Source organism: Schistocerca americana, chromosome 6 (assembly GCF_021461395.2).
Source record: "Schistocerca americana isolate TAMUIC-IGC-003095 chromosome 6, iqSchAmer2.1, whole genome shotgun sequence".
Taxonomy (NCBI): Eukaryota; Metazoa; Arthropoda; class Insecta; order Orthoptera; family Acrididae; genus Schistocerca; species Schistocerca americana.
Genome location: NC_060124.1, coordinates 479,459 through 499,374, shown reverse-complemented (window position 1 = coordinate 499,374; position 19,916 = coordinate 479,459).

Sequence of the window (19,916 nt, the reverse complement as noted above, 5' to 3'; positions counted from 1 at the left end):
GTCCTTCACTTGCCCAGGCAGTTAAGCCAAGACTCCGGTCCAAAATACGCACGACATTCGACTGCGCGCCTCACAGCGGTCTTTGAAGTGCGTGTCTCAGATTACGGCCGTCGCTGGTAGCGGTTGCCAGCTCCGGGCTAGGGTACCCCGGGTTTGCCAGGCCCGTACGGCGGCTGCATTAGCCTACTGGAGTTGGGACAAATTTTTTTTTTTTTTTTCAAATTTGTGAAACATACATACCCACTTTCTGACACTTTTCAGTGGGTGTATTAAGACTAACTATCTCTGCTATTAGTACTACAGAAGTGGTTTATTAATGCATGCACACTATCTATTTATTACGCAACATTGTGCTCTATATGAATGATCGGCCTCTTAGCCTCTCTGGAATCTTGCCAGAGAGTTGCCCGTCCCTAGCCACGTGGAGGCGGGCCACTACTACTAGAAGAAACCACTCCATTTATACTACTCTTTTATTCCCCCCACCACCATACTGATCTAACTACAACTACTAGCTACTACAATTCAAAGAATTAAACAAACGTAGTATATACATATTTACAATTGCGCATTAGATCTGAAGCGTATTTACCCTCTCCCAAGGTAGGCTCGCTGGGCGTCCCTTGAGATTTTATTCACAAATTTTGCGAAATTGCTAAACAATTCGCCATTTGTTAGTATATCATTTATATGCCTTGTCTGCAGAAGATGTCTCTCAACTGAGACAGCCTGTTCGTATATTGGACACTCAAACACTGTGTGCTATGGCGATCCTGCGTGGGCACCACAGTCACACTCCGGTGTTGGCCTTTCACCTACTTAATGCAGGTACGTGGGGTAGGGACCGTGGCCTGTAAGGAAGTGGACTAGGCCCTGTGAGGGCTTCATTATCTTGTTCTTTAGTCTTTCTCTTACTGTGGGTAGAAACCCATGGACTCTACAGCCTGTACTGGACCCATCCCATTCGTCCTGACAAATGTCAAGCATATTTTCTCGGATGGATTTGACGCTTACCAGAGGAGTGTCCATTATATTTTGCACCATGTCGATGTTCTGTTTGCGCAGCCAGTAGGAGGCTGCGTGCTGCCTTATCAGGTCTAGTGGACATAGACCCATAATTACCAACAGTGCATCTGTTGGACTTGTGTTGAATGCTCCAATGCATCTCAACAGAACGTTCCTCTGTATTCGCCTGACAGCAGCGGCAGGCTGCACCAGAGCTAACCTGTGGGCTCACACACTGGATGTGTGCCCTACTATTGGTGCCAATATACTGTTGTGATAGATATTTATTGCCTTTGACGGCAGATGAAACCTTCTTTGTCCACTTGATATTATCTTATTGAACAGAGCTAAGGACTTCGTCGTTATTTGCTCAATATGCGCAATGAAACTCCAATTCTCATCTCGATATACCCCTAGGTAACTGGCATATCTCTGTCGCGACACTGCCTGGCCATTAATTCTGACTGTTGGGTCCCTATTTAACTTGCCTTTTGAGAGCATATATAGCGATTTTTGTGGTGCAATAGACATTATAGTCTTCTCACACCAGTTGGTTAAGAATCCAATAGCCAGTCGTGATCGGTCTTCGATCATATTGCGAGTGTCACCTTCCACTAGAATTGCGAGATCATCCGCATAAGCAACGACACCCAGAACTGCAGTCTCTCTCTGCAGGACGATCAACAATGGTTCCATATTGACATTCCAGAAAATGGGACCACACACCGATCTCTGGGGACAACCACGGGATACTCTTTTAGATACGATGGCTCCAGGATCCGTTATTTTAGCAGTTCTTCCATCACAGTAGGCCTCCAGACAGCCATACAGCAGCTGCGGGCACCCAGCCTCTCTTAGGCGAGAGAAGAGTGCCGGCCACCACAGGTTGTCGAAGGCCCCTGAGATGTCTATCATTATGCCAAGAACATTCATGTCGCAGAGTGAACAATCCGGCAAACCTCATTGATCGCATCCTGAGTGGTGCGACCCTTCTGGAATCCGAACTGCCTATCACTCATACCGTGCAGAGTTCGGTGACTCTGGAGACGGTCAGCCAGCAACTTCTCAAATGTCTTGCCCATTACATCCAGAAGACAGATAGGCCGATAGGATTTCGGCATCGTTGGATCCTTATCAGGGCCTTTCCTGATAATTACAACTTGTGCAGTTTTCCACTTTAGTGGATAATAGCCGTTTTGTAAACAGGTGTTGAAAATACGACTTAGTGCCGGGGCGACCAAGTGTGCGAGTCCACAGGGATCCCATCACGACCAGGTGCCTTCTTCCTCGCAAAAGTGTAGATGGCTGCTTCTACCTCTTCTGCTGAGAAAGGGTTAACGTTTGTATCGTTAACGTACGGATTCGAGAGCGCCTGACCTATTTCCCGCTGCTCGTGCGAATCCTGGTCCTCGATGTCAGCCGGCCGCGGTGGTCTAGCGGTTCTAGGCGCTCAGTTCGGAACCGCGCGACTGCTACGGTTGCAGATTCGAATCCTGCCTCGGGCATGGATGTGTGTGATGTCCTTAGGTTAGTTAGGTTTAAGTAGTTCTATGTTCTAGGGGACTGATGACCACAGATGTTAAGTCCCATAGTGCTCAGAGCCATTTGAACCATTTTGGAACCTCGATGTCATCTGGTAGTAGTGTGTTCAACAGCAGTCTTGCTGTTTCTTCCCAATTCTTGGTCGTGCCACCATCCCCAGCACGTAGTGTAGACAACATCATGGGCGATCAAATTTTTTCTCGAACGATTTTGTGAGGGACCCCCCAAGGGTCTGTTCCCAACTGATCGTTCACAAATCTTTCCCAGGACAGGCGCCTTACACCGTCCAACTGATCCTTATACCTCTGCTTCAGACGACGATAAATACGCAGGTGGTATTGCCGTTCGTCATGGACAAAGCTTCTTTGGTAGTTCTTCGCGCCCTTCTGACCGACCGTTTAAGCACAGTCAATTCAGGGGTCCACGGGGTGGACTCCCTGCAGATGTATCTCCCTGTTTGAGGTACAGCCAGTGTGACAGCTGTTTGCACGGAGCTCACAAGCTCCTCCACAGCTTCATCAATGTTTCCTATGTCCTCTCCAAACTCTGGAGGACTGAGCACCTGCACGAGTCGGTCCCAGTCTGTCAGAGCATAATTAAACCGTTCCACCCACTCGCCTGGCACATCTGCGACGGTCGGCGCTATTTCAAATGTTATGCAGTTATGATCACTGACAGTCATGTGTTCTCTTACTAGCCAGTTGTGGACGTGGGGTGCTGCCCTCTCGCTTGCAAGTGTGACATCAATATTTGACGTTGCACCCGCCCTCCCTGAGTAGGTTGTGGGGTACCCAGGCAAGTTTAGCACATGCATGTGCATTTCCATTATCAAATCAACAGGCTCCGCACCCCTACCGTCCTGTACATCACTGTGCCAGAGTGGGGACTTAGCATTGGAATCTAGAGCTACAATTATAACCTGCCCGGCTAAAACTGTTAGTGTCCAATGCAACTGATAAAGATAAATCTTGATGTCATGTCTGAATTGGCAGTAGACGTTAACAACGTACGTACTGTAACACAACAAATTGAGTTGTACAACCGTAATATGCTCGGTACAGAATTGACTTAATATCGTAGTTTTTATAGTTCTGTTCAATATTATAATTGCACTCATGGGGTTCCCACCTGAGGAAACCACTTGTGCTGTTGCAGGAAAGCCAGGGACTTCACCCGCACAGGAGTTTGGTTCTTGTATCAGAAGAACATCTACTTGTTCTTGTTCCGCTAGTTTCCTTAGCTCATGCGCAACCATCTGGCTGCGTATTGAGTTTACTTGTACCATTTTAAACATCTCCATAATCTGTTCTTTGTATAAGTCTATCCAAGAAATTCGGTGGGTTGGACAATCTCTAGGTCCACCACACTTACGGCCTCGTCTTCTGCATGGTACACATGCTGCTGCTTTGTCCTTAATAGGACAGCCATTCTTAATATGTCCAGACAGGCCACAATGGCCGCATATGACATCGGGTTGCGTACAATACTTATTAGTATGATTTATGTCCTGGCACTTGGTGTATCATGGCACCGCCAGGTAATCTTTTATGTTCAATGCAGAGTAGCCAACATACAACCGACCCACTCTCATTAGTAATTTCCATAAACTTGGCGAGACTTCTACCACGTGGTGTACTGTCAACTTCTCACGTGGACCTACTTTGAAGCGTAATTTGAACTGTTCGTCAAATTCTCCTCTAAACATGTTTACATCAAAATTTTGTGCTGCCACAGACTTGCCCTTTGGCTGTTCAGAGATGTCACTAAACGTGCCTAAAGGTGTAAACAGCCATGTATGAGCTGCTCCCATTAGACGAAGGGTGTCCGATAGCCGATCGGATATAGTCACTCCGCCAGGAAGAAGGTACACGGCTAATGTAGTCTATAGTTCCATAGTGCCTAGACGGTCAATACAGCGGTTTGATCGCTTCCGCATTCTTACTTTGTGCCAGGAAGTGCTATCAAAAGGGGAAGTGTCCAGGGGTGTCGGAGTACAACAAAACGACGTTGTTCAGACATGCAGGGGATACAGAGAGACAGGAGCTGTCGATGATATGCGTCGCTCAGGCCGAGCAAGAGCTACTGCTGCAGTGGACGACCGTGACCTACGGATTATGGCTCGGGGGCACCCTGACAGCAACGCCACCATGTTAAATAATGCTTTGCGTGCTGCCACAGGACGTCGTGTTACAACTCAAACTGTGCGCAATAGGCTACATGACGCACAACTTCACTCACGACGACCAACGCGAGGTTCATGTTTGCAACCACGACACCATGCAGCGCGGTACACATGGGCCCAACTACATGCCGAATAGACCGCTCGAGACTGGCATCATGTTCTCTTCACCGATGTGTGTTGCATATGCCTTCAATCTGAGAATTGTCGGAGACATGTTTCGAGGCAACCCGGTCAGGCTGAACGCCTTAGACACACTGTTCAGCGACTACAGCAATGTGGAAGTTCCCTGCTGTTTTGAGGTTGATTATGTGGGGCCGACGTACGCCTTTTGCGGTCACGGAATACGACGTATCGGGTGCACGATACGTGAATGCCATCCTCCGACGGATAGTGAAGTCACAATTATGGGCAGCACATCTGCGAGGCATTCGTCTTCATGGACGACAAGTAGCGCATCTTTCGTGCACATCTTGTGAATTACATCCTTTAGAATAACCACATCGTTCGACTAGAAACGCCAGCATGTTCTCCAGACATGAACCCAACCGAACATTCTTGGGATAGATTGAAAAGGGCTGTTTATGCATGACTTGATCCATCACCACTCTGAGGGATGTACGCCAAATCGGCGTTGAGGAGTGCGACAATCTGAATCAACAGTGTGTTGATGAACTTGTGGATATTATGCCATGACGAATACAGGCATGCATCAATGCAAGCGGATGTGCTTCTGACTATTAGAGGTACCGGTGTGTGCAGAAGTCTGGACCACCACCTCTGAACGTCTCGCTGTATGGTGGTACAATATGCAATGCTTGGTTTTCAAGAGGAATAAAAGGGGGGGAAATAATGTTTATGTTGATTTCTATACCAATTTTCTGTACAGGTTCCGGAATTCTGGGAACCGAAGTGACGCAATTTTTTTTTATTTTTGTATTTTTTTTAATATGTGTATTTTCACTGTCAGCAAATTACACTTGTGCCACAGCTCCTCTTTCCTTATTATTTCATCGACTGTACCATAACCAAAGATGTTCCTATCGTACTCTGCAACATTTAGTCTAGTGGCACAATCTCAGACGATGTGATCATGTGTGCCGACTGCTACATATTCACAAGTGTCTGTGACGTGCGGGTGTCTTATCTGCATTTAAGAAGGATATGGGCCATGTCCCGTCAGGTACTGTGTAGTTTATTGGTCGGGAAGAATTATGATATGTGGATCTTTCTTATATGTTAGGTTGGAAATGTTTAGTTCTACTTCCTGTTTTTGCCTCATACCAGAAATATTGCCATTTTCTATCGGTGTACGTCTCCATTTCCTTATTGAATGTGGCTCTTGAGCCCAGTATCTCCCTTACTGTTCCATATTCTCCCATTCTGAACCAATACAGTATACCTTACTTTCATGTGACTGTGTCCAGATGTAGCAAGTCAAATACCACCAGGAGTGCGTCATTCGGTATTGTTGTATACAAGGCTCTAAGTCATGGAAGCACGCTACCCTGTGCTTCCCGTAGAGTGTGGGTGTCCTTACATTTCTGGCTGTACGATCCCAGACACTCACCCTGTACCTCACAACAGCGTAGTATTGTTTTTTTGTACGTTGTTACTGCACTTAGATTCTTATGAAAATTTCTTTGGCCAGCTGCACTTATTTTGTGCAGGATTTTAATGTCTCTCTGGCAGACGATTTCTGCATCTGTATGAAAATCAAGCTTTTATTCCACGTTTAAACCAAGTTACCTGTATATTACTTTCCTTTACATTGGTTGGTTATTTATTTTGATTGTGGGGTTCCTCAATTTTAACGATCTTCCTAGTCCAAAGATGCCCCTTCTCCAAGGACTTTGTTGACATCATCTTTCGTCAGTGCCATTGAAGAATCTGTCGACGCTATCAGAGGATTCAGTTGAAGAAATCAGACGTGAAAGCTGCCTAATAATTATGAAATTAAGAAGTAGTGTTTCCAAGGAACAGAGATTTGCGATATAAAAGCTGCGTGAGGATGCTGACACAGTCGTGCTGCGTGCTGATGAAGGTAATGCCACCGTCGTTTTGCTCCAGCAAGTCCACAAGTGAAAATATATGTGGTCAACTTAGTTCTGGTGCATACCGGAAGATTAACGAAGATCCTACCAACGAGATGACAATATGAGGCCTATAACGAGCACTATTAGTTCACCAACGAATTTTTCTGCCAAATTTTTTGCATCCTCATTAAAACCAATGGTAGGAAAATGTAGACACCACATATGTAATTCTATGGATTTAATTCCATGGATTTAATGCAATGAGCTAAATTAAGAGACTTAGAAATGTCATGCTAAATAGTACGGATGTGCTAGTTTGTTTTGACGTGGTATCAATATATATTACAGTAACTCTAAAGGACTCTTTATCTCTTATCGGCCAACATTTTGATAAGAACATCACGACCTTACTTGATCATGTGCTTTTGTCATCTTATTTTCAGTTTAATGTTGAATTTTATTGGGAGATTGATGGAGTTGCTATGGGAAGCTCCGTCTCCTCTCTGGTGGCTAATTTATTCATGGAAGACTTCGACGATAAGGCACTGGACTTTGCAAGTTTAAAACCTCCAGTATTTGGAGATACGTGGGCGACACATTTGTAGTGTGGCCGCACGAGATGGATTAATTACATCGATTTCTTAAGCATTTGAATTCTATCCATGCTAGTATTAAATTTACTAAGACCTTAGTCCACAGGGCGTACTGTATATTCGATAAAGGTAATTTGCAAGACAAACTCACATACCGCAGGAGATTTTTATAGAAAAAGATGGCTGCCTCCCGTATTTGGTTGTTGTCGTTCGCCCTAAAGTTGATGACACATTGGGTCATGCCGTGTCTTGTAAACCAAAACATACAAATCAATATCTACCCGCCAGTAGATCCCATCGCCCTTCACAGACCACAGGTGTCCATAAGACCTTAGTCCACAGGGCGTACTGTATATTCGATAAAGGTAATTTGCAAGACAAACTCACATACCGCAAGAGATTTTTATAGCGAATGGATTTTCTCCGCAACAAATTCGTAGAGATTCAATGAAAAACCTAGAATGCAGGTGTGTGATGGGAAAGAAGATAGTAATTCCTTCAAATCAAGTACTTTTTTGCCCTATTTGGGTGCTCTCTCCTCGAAGATAGGCCATATTCTTGAGAATCACAGTGTTAACCTTATCTTCCCGCCTCTCGCGAAGATTGCAGCTTTACTCGGAGTAGATTAGCTAATTATTTAATAAACAGAGATAGTGGTTTCTGTTTGGCAAAACATGGAACTCTGCTCTTGGGGTAATTAAGCTGCAGAGAAGACATCATGGTTTCACCTACGCAGAACATACATCGATAAGCGAATCGAATGTCTGTACGCCTTCGCCACAGGCGGCACTAATATAAGCTTATCTTAATGCCGTTGACCAGCGTCTGTGACCCGCATACGTAACACCGCCGCGGTGTAGCATCTAAGGCCGCACATAGCACATTGTCGTCAGTCTTACCGCACGCTCTGTGGACGGCCGGACGATACTCACCCGAACTATCGGTGGAGGAAATTTTATTTGCGCGACTGCATGTCCGAAACTTCGTGGGCTAACATAAAAACTCTTTTGTGTGGTGATTTCGTTTAATTGTTTTCTGTGCACCAATTACTTAGTCTTCCACGAACTTCACTATAATCCTCGTCTGATTTAGCACTTGTGCTGGCAGATACTGCAATTATCAGATCATCTGCGTAGGCTATGCAGCCTCTAGTGTCTGCTGTACTCTGAAGCTGGTTTAGTAATGACTCTATGCCAACATTCCAGAACTATGGACCCAAACAGGGCACTTCACGCAGGCCTTTCGTGATATCTGTCACGATTTTGTTTCAAGAACATTCCAGTTGCGTCTGAATATCTGTGCAGTAATTTCGTAGTCTGTTATAGACACATATGAGGCAGTCCATTTCATTCATTTGAACAGGGCACGCCACCATAAATTATCAGAAGCCATAACTATGCTAATCATTGTGCCTATAACGTACTTGTCGTCTGAAGTGTTCACGACATGTACTGGTTGATTTACCGACCATGTGTGGTTTTCCATTCCCTGAAAGCATGCTGCAGGAGATTCACGCCTATTACATTTCTGTGATCCCTCAGGCGGCAGCACAGATGCTCTTCTTGTATTTTGGCTAGAACACACCATGTTTTCCCCCTCACCATTCTTTCATTGCGGGACGGAGCTGAAACTACTCTGTTTCCCTGGTTACAATTTCTCCCTCTACTGTTTTCGAGACGTATTATACGCTGCATTACTTCCTCCCCTCTCGGTGTGACGTATTGCCTCTCGTCGAGTATAAAGATTCCACGCCGCGTCCTCATTTCTGGTGGTTCTCTTCGGAACTCCTGCGCCCACCAGTTGTCCCGTCCCCTGTTCATAAGTGCAAAAGCCACCTGCGAAGTTGCCTTAACTTTTGTGATCCGAACCGCTACCTTGGGAATCTCTCCTCGCACAGCTGCCTCGTTCTTCTCTCTGTCCGTCACTAAACTTTTCGGCGGGAGAACGTTATCGCGCCGCTGAGGCTCTGGCCGTTCACAACCTATTTTTTTGATTTCGCTGGTTCAGGCCCCTGTTCTTCTCTTTAATATCGAGATTCTCCTATTGTGCTCTCTTTCCAACATCATCATCATCTTCTTCTTCTTCTCGTTCTTCCCGTAGTCCCGTTGGAGCGTGGTCTGCATTTTTGGTCAGTGTTCACCTTTTCTTATGTTCTAACACTACCTGTGGGTTTAGGTTCCTTGATCTTAGGTGTACGTTTATAGTAGCTATCCAATGCGGTTAAGGTCCTCCGCATAGTCTGTGGCCTTCAATAATGAGGCGATAGTCTAAGCTGATGACTGAACTATGTGGTATATGAGGTGTCCATACCACCGAACGCTCCATTTTCGGATCTTTTCGTTGATTGGAGCCACTCCAGTTAGTTGTCAAATAGTTGTCTTGTCACTGTGGTCTAGCGGGGAAATTGCTGAAGGTCTTCTCAGCAACCGAATTTTCATAACATGTAGTGAAACTTCAGAACTCCTGGGTGTGCGCCAATGCTCAGTACCACATAATACAAGTGTCTTCACCGTTGTGCTTTATATATTTTATTTTATGCGGATGGGCATCTTGTTCTCATAACGAATACCAGCGATGTGTCTGAATCGACCCTAATCACGGTGGTTCCTGCTGACTCATCTTCTTAGCTGTAGTCAAGAACTTAGATATAGAAATGTGTCCATATTGCTAAGTGTTTCAATACCTTTCCTTGTATCCACCACATGCATCAAATCTTTAGCATATTGCATTGTCCACGATACTATTTGCTATAAGAGGCTTGTTATGGTAAACATTACAGTAAAAAAGAGCAAAAATGTAGCTGAATTATTTTATTATCTGTATCACAGATGATCACTAAATTCACAAAGGGGATATTGGCTATAGGTATACTGCAGATATCGTCAGATAACACATGCTCCAAAATCACACACGAAAATTAAATAAATTATTTAAGGAGCGTAAATGAGTAGACATAAAATTTAACTGATAATCTGTGTTAACTCATTCGCGGGCACAATTTTTGTAGCATCTTAGCGAACATAATATTTTGCTAGCCTATTAGAGATGTGATAAACTTACTGTATTTATTTTTTAGTAACTTTATTTTTGAGATATAGGACCAAAAACTGTGTTGGTACAAATATCACCACGCCATCTTTGTGAGGTATTTAAATTGGATTTAAGGGATTTTCCAGTTCCCTTTTGAACGCTGTTACGTGTTGCCAACACACGTAAATAAAATAATGAACAGTGTTTTCTGTTTTTATTTTATATTTTCTTTTATCTTACTTTGAAAATATTTATTGCACCGACGTTAATGTTTACTTACCACAATGTCAAAGCAATTCTTGAAACTATGTCACTGAATAAAGCTACGAGCTGATACAGGATGCAATAAAGTGTATTGCAGGAGGGAAGCAATGTGTTCTGACAACAGTATTTATCCCACGACATACAGAAACTAATTGTTGTAGCAGTTTTCGTACACCTTGTGCAGTGTACTACCAGAACATGTCTGCCACAGACAGAGGTGATAAGAACTGTTCCCAAAAGTTTTTGGATACCCCTTAGTTAGTGCTAAGTATGCTTCCTAAGGACCACAAATGACAGATTAATTTTGCGGGAAGTATACTTCCTAAGCCGCTTCCAGAAACTATATTAGTGGTAACCAAGGTTTCCAATAGCCATTAATAAACCGCTTTTTGTTGGGATACATGCGTCTCGCAGTCCTGAAGGCTGTATTTCACAACAAACTTCAACTACAGCTGGTGCAGCGGACTGCCACTAGATGCCAGGAGAGTACAGAAGTGGTAACACATATTCCCTTACGTATTGTAAATACACACTAAAGTGGGAAGTACACCCTGCAAGGGTTAAAAGAATCAGTGAATAGATATAAAAATAATTGTGAACCTGTACCGAACTTTTAGAAATCACAAAAAGATGAGGTTCCTATACTCGTATTCCAGCAGTGCATTACGTAACTTGTATTGCAAGGGAGAATGATGAAATGGAGTGCATTAAACATTAGACACAACAATTAAAATACTTTCCTGTAGTCATGCTGCAACACACGAAAAATAATCGATCTCTGAGGACCTGCAATACCATTTCACTGAACGGTAGACCGTGCCGTAATTAATCATCACTGCAGGACCGAAAACGATTACAATTTAAATAAGTAAACTTAACAATATGTAAATATCCAAGGCATTGTGTATTACTATGCACTGCAAACAACTGTAACTGTCTCACCAAATCCCTAAGTCCAATATCATCCTATGATCAGTTTTAGACGTCATGACCACCACGTTCAGGAGACATGGACGAATTAAATTGAATTGGCTAAATGACACATATGACCTCCCTAACACGTGAACCTCACCAGTGTTTCGCAAATATATTGCTCAAAGAGCTTCGTGACCTAGCGTTCCCAACTATAAAACATCTTTTTGAAATGTATGCAATATTTATTTCAATGTCTAAAGAAGAAAAAACTATGAAGAAATAAAAGCACTGTTTAAAGTACAACTTTCATAGACTTCTCCTTATAAATAGGAGCAATTCTGAAACGTGTTCTGAAAAGATTCATTTCAGGATGTTTTAAAGTCATGCAAAACAAGAAAAAATAACCTTTATATTCACTTAAAGAAAGGAAGCCGCTTAGCAATGAGTATTAAGTTTGTGTGATAATACTGAAGCTAGGTTTGATTAATGGTAACATCATGGTGAAGACTGCATGCTTGACATTATATAAATCTAATACAAGAGTACCAATTTCTTAGTTCCACAATAATAATAAAGTTACTTTTACAATATTGCAAAACAAACAATTATTCGAAGATAAATATCTAAAAAGAATTTTTAATTGTTACATACAGAACTGTTAAAAGGTACAGTATTAGAATGTAGACACTAAAGATAACGTTAAAAGACCGATTAACCCCCGTAATGCCAAGACATTTTACATAATGTGCATTACCAAGAGGAGTGAAAGGGGGGGGGGGGGCGACAGAGTGCCCCTGCTGAGAATTTTTTTTTAAATTGTTAATTGTTGTTAAACGATATTAACAACATTCTTTTTAAAGGGCAACTGATATGCGATCAGGGTCCAGAAATAGAAAATACCTTTACCACAGTCTTAGCAATAACAACACACTTTCAGTATGTGTACTGCAGGTTTTTGACGTTTTCCCTCAGTATACTTTTTAAAGAGATACTGATGTGTAAATGAGGCCCTAAACTTGGAAATACTGAAAACGAGGTTCATTGTAGAAAGTGACATCTACTACTGAGGCCTTAATTATTCGCCTGAGATTAAATGTAAAATTTGAAACATGCTAGGTACATGAGAAAAGTAATGTGACTGATTTTTTTATCTACTAAAGTTTTCTTTCGAGCATTGGTCCCTACGCATTAGTTTCTTTCGGCAACTTTACGTCGGTATAATCGTTGTTCCCAGGCTTGGCAGAAGAGCCGAAAGGCTTTAAGTCGTAGGGCCTTTAATAAGCCAGTTACATTCTTTCGAATGTTTCCAGGGTCCTAAAACGACGTCCTATTCAGAAATTCTTAGTTTGCATGACAAGGACGCAGATCAGGTGAATAGGTTGCCTGTGGGTCAACAGGAATTCCTTTTGTGGTGAAAAGATCTGTGATGGAAGTGTCTGTGTGAAATGGGGCGCTGTCATGACTCGGCATCTATTTGTCTGCATGTCCGTTCGATCTCACTTGATTTACTGTTTTCCTGAGCTTTTGTAGGACGTCCTTGTTTAACACAAGGTTGACAGCTTGTCCTGAAGGAATAAATTCATTGTGCATAATATTCCTACATTCAAAAAAGTAAATATGAGCTCTTTTGATCTATGATTTTCTCATTGGAGCCTCTTTTGGTGGAGGAGATGTCTCAGTATGCCACGCCTCACTTTGCCCCTTCGTCTCAGCATCATACACAATAATCCTGGGTTCATTACCGATGACCACACTACTGAAACATTAGCAGTTAATGGCAGCCTTCTCAAGGAGACCAACACACGTGTTTCTTCAATTGTTGTTCTGCTCAATTGTGAGGTTTCTCAGCACGATTTTGGCACAAACCTTCCACATGGGCAAATCTTCAGTCAGATCTTTGATTTAAGGTGAAAGTGGTCAAATTTAACGGGTCACCCATTATCTTTATTGTTAAATTTCCGTCTGGTCTCGAAAGACGATGCACACGATCGACGTTCTCGTCGGTTTTTGATTTTGAAGGCCTCCAAGAGCGAGATTCGTCTTCACCGTGGTAACAGCCTTCCAAAAATGATTTGTGCCGGGGAAAAATTTGTGCTTTCGATAAGGAATGTTTCCCATAGGCCTATTTCAACTTTTCTAACGTCACACTAATTGATTACCCAAGTTTAACAATAAACGTGACTGACTAACGTCGTTCTAAATACCGCTGTTACATTACTGCAAACACACAACAAAATCTCAACTTCACTGATGGGGGCTCTCAAATATCACGTGATTGATGTAAAGAGCTGAAAACTCAGTCTGTCAGAAAGGGACGATCACGCCTGTGTATACAGTACTGCCAGATCGTTCGCAGTGCTGTCTGCAACATTACTTTTCTCACACGACACATATACGGAATCTGGTAGAATAATTCCTTAAAAACAAAAATATATTTTTCAAAGTGTCAGCGTGTGAAACATTCAAAGAAACATCATCGATATGGACTTTTGGAGGCGAAGGCCCACACCTGCACCATTGATGACTGCACGACACAATACTTTACGCTTTGGCTAGACCAATGAACAGCTCATTGGACTGTTGATCACTGGAAAAACTATGCCTGGTCGACAACAGAGAACTGTTCAAGCTGGTGGAAGCTCTGTAATGGTGTGAGATGTGTGCAGTTGCAGTGATATGGAACCCCTGATACGACTAGATACGACTCTGACGGACGACAAGTGCATAAGCATTCTGTCTGATCACCTGAATCCATTCATGTCCATTTTGCATTCAGATGAACTTGGGCAATTCCAGCAAGTCAGTGTGATACCCCACACGTCCAGGATTGCTACATAGTGCCTCCAGCAGCACTCTTCTGAGTTTAAACACTTCCTTTGGCCACCAGACTCCCCGGGTATGAACATTACTGAACATATCTCGGATGCTTTGCAACGAACTGTTCAGAAGAGATCTCCACCCTCTCATACTCTTACGGATTTATGGACAGCCCTGCATAATTCATATTGTCAATGCCACGCAGCACTACTTCAGACATTAGTCGAATCCATACCACATCGTGTTGCAATACTTCTACGTGCTCGCGGGGCCCTACGCTATATTCGACAGCTGTACTAGTTTCCTTGGCTCTTCAGCGTATAATCCACGTGTAATCCATTCACATCAAAATATTTATGAATGGAATCAAAGTATACATCACCTCAGTTGATCAATAAACATATGATACCAACATGTACATCACCACCTAAACAATAAATAGTGCCATATGCGGAGTGCATGAAGAGATAATCATCACACTATTACTTATCTGTCACGAGGTTTTTCAAATATCACTTTTACTTCTCAAGACGTCCCACAATCAGACCACCTTTATGGTCTTCATTTCCAGTTTTACTCCATTTATTTCATTTTTTATGCCTGACAATTTTTATAGATGCACAAAGCTTCTTCGAAAATTCTGTGCTAGACTTGTGCCTCATAGTAAAATACCTTTATCGACACTAAGTAGAAAAAGATAACTAGCAGTACAGTAAACATTTATCGAAAACATGCTAACAGCCATGGAAATCATGTTCATCATGCAACAACACACACACTAAAGAACTTTGTGTCCCTGGATTCAGTGAAAACATTGAAGAACTGTGTCGCAGTACACTAAATAAATTTCCTTTCACTAATTCGCATACCACGTCAGCACAGATACTCCAACTCCATATTTCTTGTGAAGTCCAAAGACCTCATTGGCAAATGATGTAATAGGACTGCGTGAACACCATACTCAGTCACGACAGGGAACTCTTCCCTCATGCTTTAACATACCATCATTATACTTAAAACTCACTACACCACAGCACAAGACCATCACTTCTTGGTATGAAACTTCCTGGCAGATTAAAACTGTGTGCCCGACCGAGAAAAAAGCTGTGAGCCCGGGCGTGAGTCGTGCTTCGGTAGCTCAGATGGTAGAGCACTTGCCCGCGAAAGGCGAAGGTCCCGAGTTCGAGTCTCGGTCGGGCACACAGTTTTAATCAGCCAGGAAGTTTCATATCAGCGCACACTCTGCTGCAGAGTGAAAATCTCATTCTGGAGACTTCTTAGTATGTCAACAAAAAATCAGCCCCTAAAATCGTTATCACTAGCCAAATTCCACACAGTTACTAAATTTGGACGAAGCTATAACCTTGACAAAGGAAATCAATACCTGCTTGTTTCTTCGTCTCTGCTCCTTTTCTGGTAATCATTCCTTTCAGTTGAGTCCAGTGTAAAGAAGGAATAGTTCATAAAGCTACACCTTCAGATTTGTGAAATGGTGACTCACTCAACCCAGACGACTGGCTTCCAACACCTGGAACACAAGGTAAAGTATATTTGAAACGCTGGACTCTTCAGAGAATTGAGATTTGTTGACTGTCTCTTATCGATAGGTAACTCAGGCATACAAAAGCAAATATATTCAATTTCTCATAGGCATTTTTCACCCTGTTTTCAGCACTCAAATCAGCTGCACACACCACTTGTCAATTATGTTGCTATGTGGATATGGGCTATACACTTGCACATTTTTCTGTGTATAAGCTGAGCGTACCTCTACAGAATTGGAACTTCAGTTTCTATGTTGTCAATGTCAGTGACTACCATTCCCTTTACCACCTTGATTTGACGAAACAGTCTTCTAATCCAATCACTACTTCCACTCCTGAAATTGTTGCTTTCATTGCAATCACATAATTCCTCTGATGCCTCCACTTTCCGTTCCCATATCATCCCAATATGTATCACATTGCCAGTTATCATTATTCCAATTGCTCTGTGGCCTCAGACTAGGATAACAAAACTTTCTGTTGCTTCTAGCACAACCATTCTCTTCAGCATTGTCATATTCTAATTCTTGGAGAAAAATATCAAAACTCACTAACTACCCTTTCATCTGACCAGGATGAATAATCTGGCTCAACATGGGAGTAAATTTTACAACTCAATTATAATTCAATTCAGTAGGACTGTAAGTATTGTTAATAAAATTATTTTTCCACGTCATGCATTCCAAGAATGAAGCAGGATATATAAATTCAGTATTATTAAAATTTTTCATAAACAAGTATGCCAAGGATTATGTCTTGCGCTGCCTCAGACCAATCTTCTAACAGGAATATCTGATAAACTCGTCATATGGCTCACACTACACGTATTAAGGTCACCTACAAAACAGCCATATACAAACTCAGTTCTGGGATCGGCAGGCCATTTGTAAGGAAATACAAAATCAAACTGCTCTAGACAAGCATGAGAATCAATACAATTTCATATAATCATAAAAACTTGAAATTTTAGAACAGGCAAAAAATGGTTATATTGGAAACCATGCCTCATTTCACAGTTTCCGGCATCATGATTAGAATGAGCATGGTTGTGAAGAATTTTCCTCCTTTCATATCGAGCTACAGGATCTCATTCATCTTCATGAACAGAATACAAATCATTGTTATCTGACACATGACCTCTGCTGTAACGATGGCCCCAAACTTTTGTCATTTTAGAAACTCTCTCATTCAAGTACTGACCTAATTCGTTATTCTCCTGTTACACTCCATTTGATATTCTCTGAAACTCCAAAGTTCTGTACAGTTGCTTGGAAAATATATTGATTCCAAACTGAACTGAAAACCTCACATTAATCATGCCTTAGAAAGATATCAAGGCTATCCTACCTCATACAGAGATTATCTGATCCAGTTACAAATAAATATCGTAGCACAGCATAATCTGGGCTTTTCAGCTTCACACGCATATGGGCTGTTGTTATGTGGTCACTCATATCATTTCAGTGACGTATTACTGATTCAGAAATAGGTGCTACAAATAACTATGAGGTTAGACCAAGGGAAGAATTCGTCCTTTGTTCACTAAGACAAAAATAATGACGATGATAAAACTTTATCTCTTTTCGTCATTGATATTCGCTGAAAAAAACATAGCAGAGTTTGACACCAGAGAGAACATACTATACCATGACACCAGAAACAAAAAGGGTATTGACATTCCTAGATTAGACTCACAAAAGTAGGTAATTTTCGCAAAGTAAACTGTTTGAAGTTTTTGAATAAACTGACATATTCTCCAATCAATACATCATTGAACAATTTTAGAAGTAAGTTGTATAACTGGTTAATAAACAATCCATTCTACAATTCAAGAGAGTTCTTCGGGAGTAGAAGTGTAGAAATTGAGTTTTAGCATTATGATTACAGCTCTGTACAACTGGTGAAATAGGATAAATCATTTGTATGTGCAAAGCGAACAGTAATTTTGTAGTGATTACTAGTGGATCATGCCAAAATATAAAACACATTTCACTAACTATTATCTACGGCTAATAAACACAATGAATCTAAATAATGTCCTACCTTTGTCGGAACCATTTACACAAGATGATACAGCACCACTTGAACTCTGATCAGCATTAAGAGCTAGTTGTGCAACAACAGTAGTGTAAAGCGCAACCTTTTTACTTGTCTTCTCTACCTCTTTCTAATACTCGCACATTGATTTAGCAATAATATTGCAGTTTTTAAAATTTGTTTTTAATCCTTATAATAATGTAGTATCAAGGGAAATAAATTTTTTTACCTAATTACTTCTTAACTGAGCAGAGTAATCAAACATTCTGTCAATCCAGTCTTTCTTTCACGCCGATTCTTTGAAACCTGTAAATTTTCCTGTAACAGCTTCTTCTGTTCACTTACAGATCACTGCAGGATTACTGGACTCTCTTCTACAGAAACAACTCTGTAATTTTTTTCACAGCACAGTGCCTCTCTGCGGGTCTTACCTTAACTGAGTGGTAAGTGCACTAAATCTCCTCGAAATGTCTTCCACAGTGAATTCAAACTTTTGCACTAAATATTGAATTCGCCTTTGTAGCAGAGTAGCACTACTTCATTGTTGACTGGGAACAGCCTGCAAGTTATCACTAAACCAATTGGTGCTAGTCTGTAATTTCACTCTAAGTTCCTTTCCACTAGTTCTGGGGGTGACATTTAATTAAGCCCCTTAACATTTGACTCGAACTTGTCCCATAATTCTTGGAACATTAGCATATTATTCATTTTATAATTGTCTTTTGAAACTGAAATACTTCTCTATTGTTCATCAACAGGAGCTATAGAATCAATTTCCAGAATACCACAAGTAGTACTAGATTCAGAAAATGTATCAAATTAAACACGTCAGTGTAAACATTCAATCTTTGTAGGAATGAAGTACTAAAAGTTACATTATCGCTCCCCAAACTTTAATTATTCAGTGGAAAACCTGCGTTGATGATCACAGAAGCACAAACAGTCCCAGCTGACAGCCCCTGTGCACAGTCCACCTCATGCCCACACCAGACACATAATTTCTTAAAGTTCAGATACATACTAATAGTTGTTGTTGTTGTGGTCTTTAGTCCTGAGACTGGTTTGAGGCAGTTCTCGATGCTACTCTATCCTGTGCAGGCTGCTTCATCTCCCAGTACGTACTGCAACCTACATCCTTCTGAATCTGCTTAGTGTATTCATCTCTTGGTCTCCCTCTACGATTTTTACCCCCCATGCTGCCTTCCAGTACTAAATTGGTGACCCCTTGATGCCTCAGAACATGTCCTACCAACCGATCCCTTCTTCTAGTCAAGTGGTGCCACAAACTCCACTGCCGCGTGGGGAGAGCCGAGCGGTCTAGGTCACTGCAGTCATGGACTATGCGGCTCCATGGCTCCATCAGGCTTGGGTGTGTGAGTTTGTACTTATGATAATTTAGGTTAGGTAGTGTGTAAGTTTAGAGACTGATGACCATAGCACCTAAGTCCCATAAGATTTCACACACATTTGAACATTTGTGAACAAATTCCTCTTCTCCCAAATTCTGTTCAGTACCTCCTCATTAGTTATGAGATCTACCCATTTAATCATCAGCATTATTCTGTAGCACCACATTATCTTCTTGTCCGAACTATTTAGCGTCCATGTTTCACTTCCATACATGGCTACACCCAATATAAATACTCTCAGAAACGACTTCCTGACACTGTACTCGATGTTAATAAATTTATCTTCTTCAGAAACGCTTTCCTTGCCATTGCCAGTCTACATTTTATTTCCTCTCTACTTCGACCATCATCAGTTTCTTTGCTCCCAAAATAGCAAAACTCCTTTACTACTTTAAGTGTCTCATTCCTTAATCTAATTCCCTCAGCATCACCCAACTTATCTCGTCTACATTCCATTATCCTCGTTTTGCTTTTGTTGATGATCACCTTATATCCTCCTTTCAAGACACTGTCCATTCCGTTCATATGCTCTTCCAAGTCCTTTG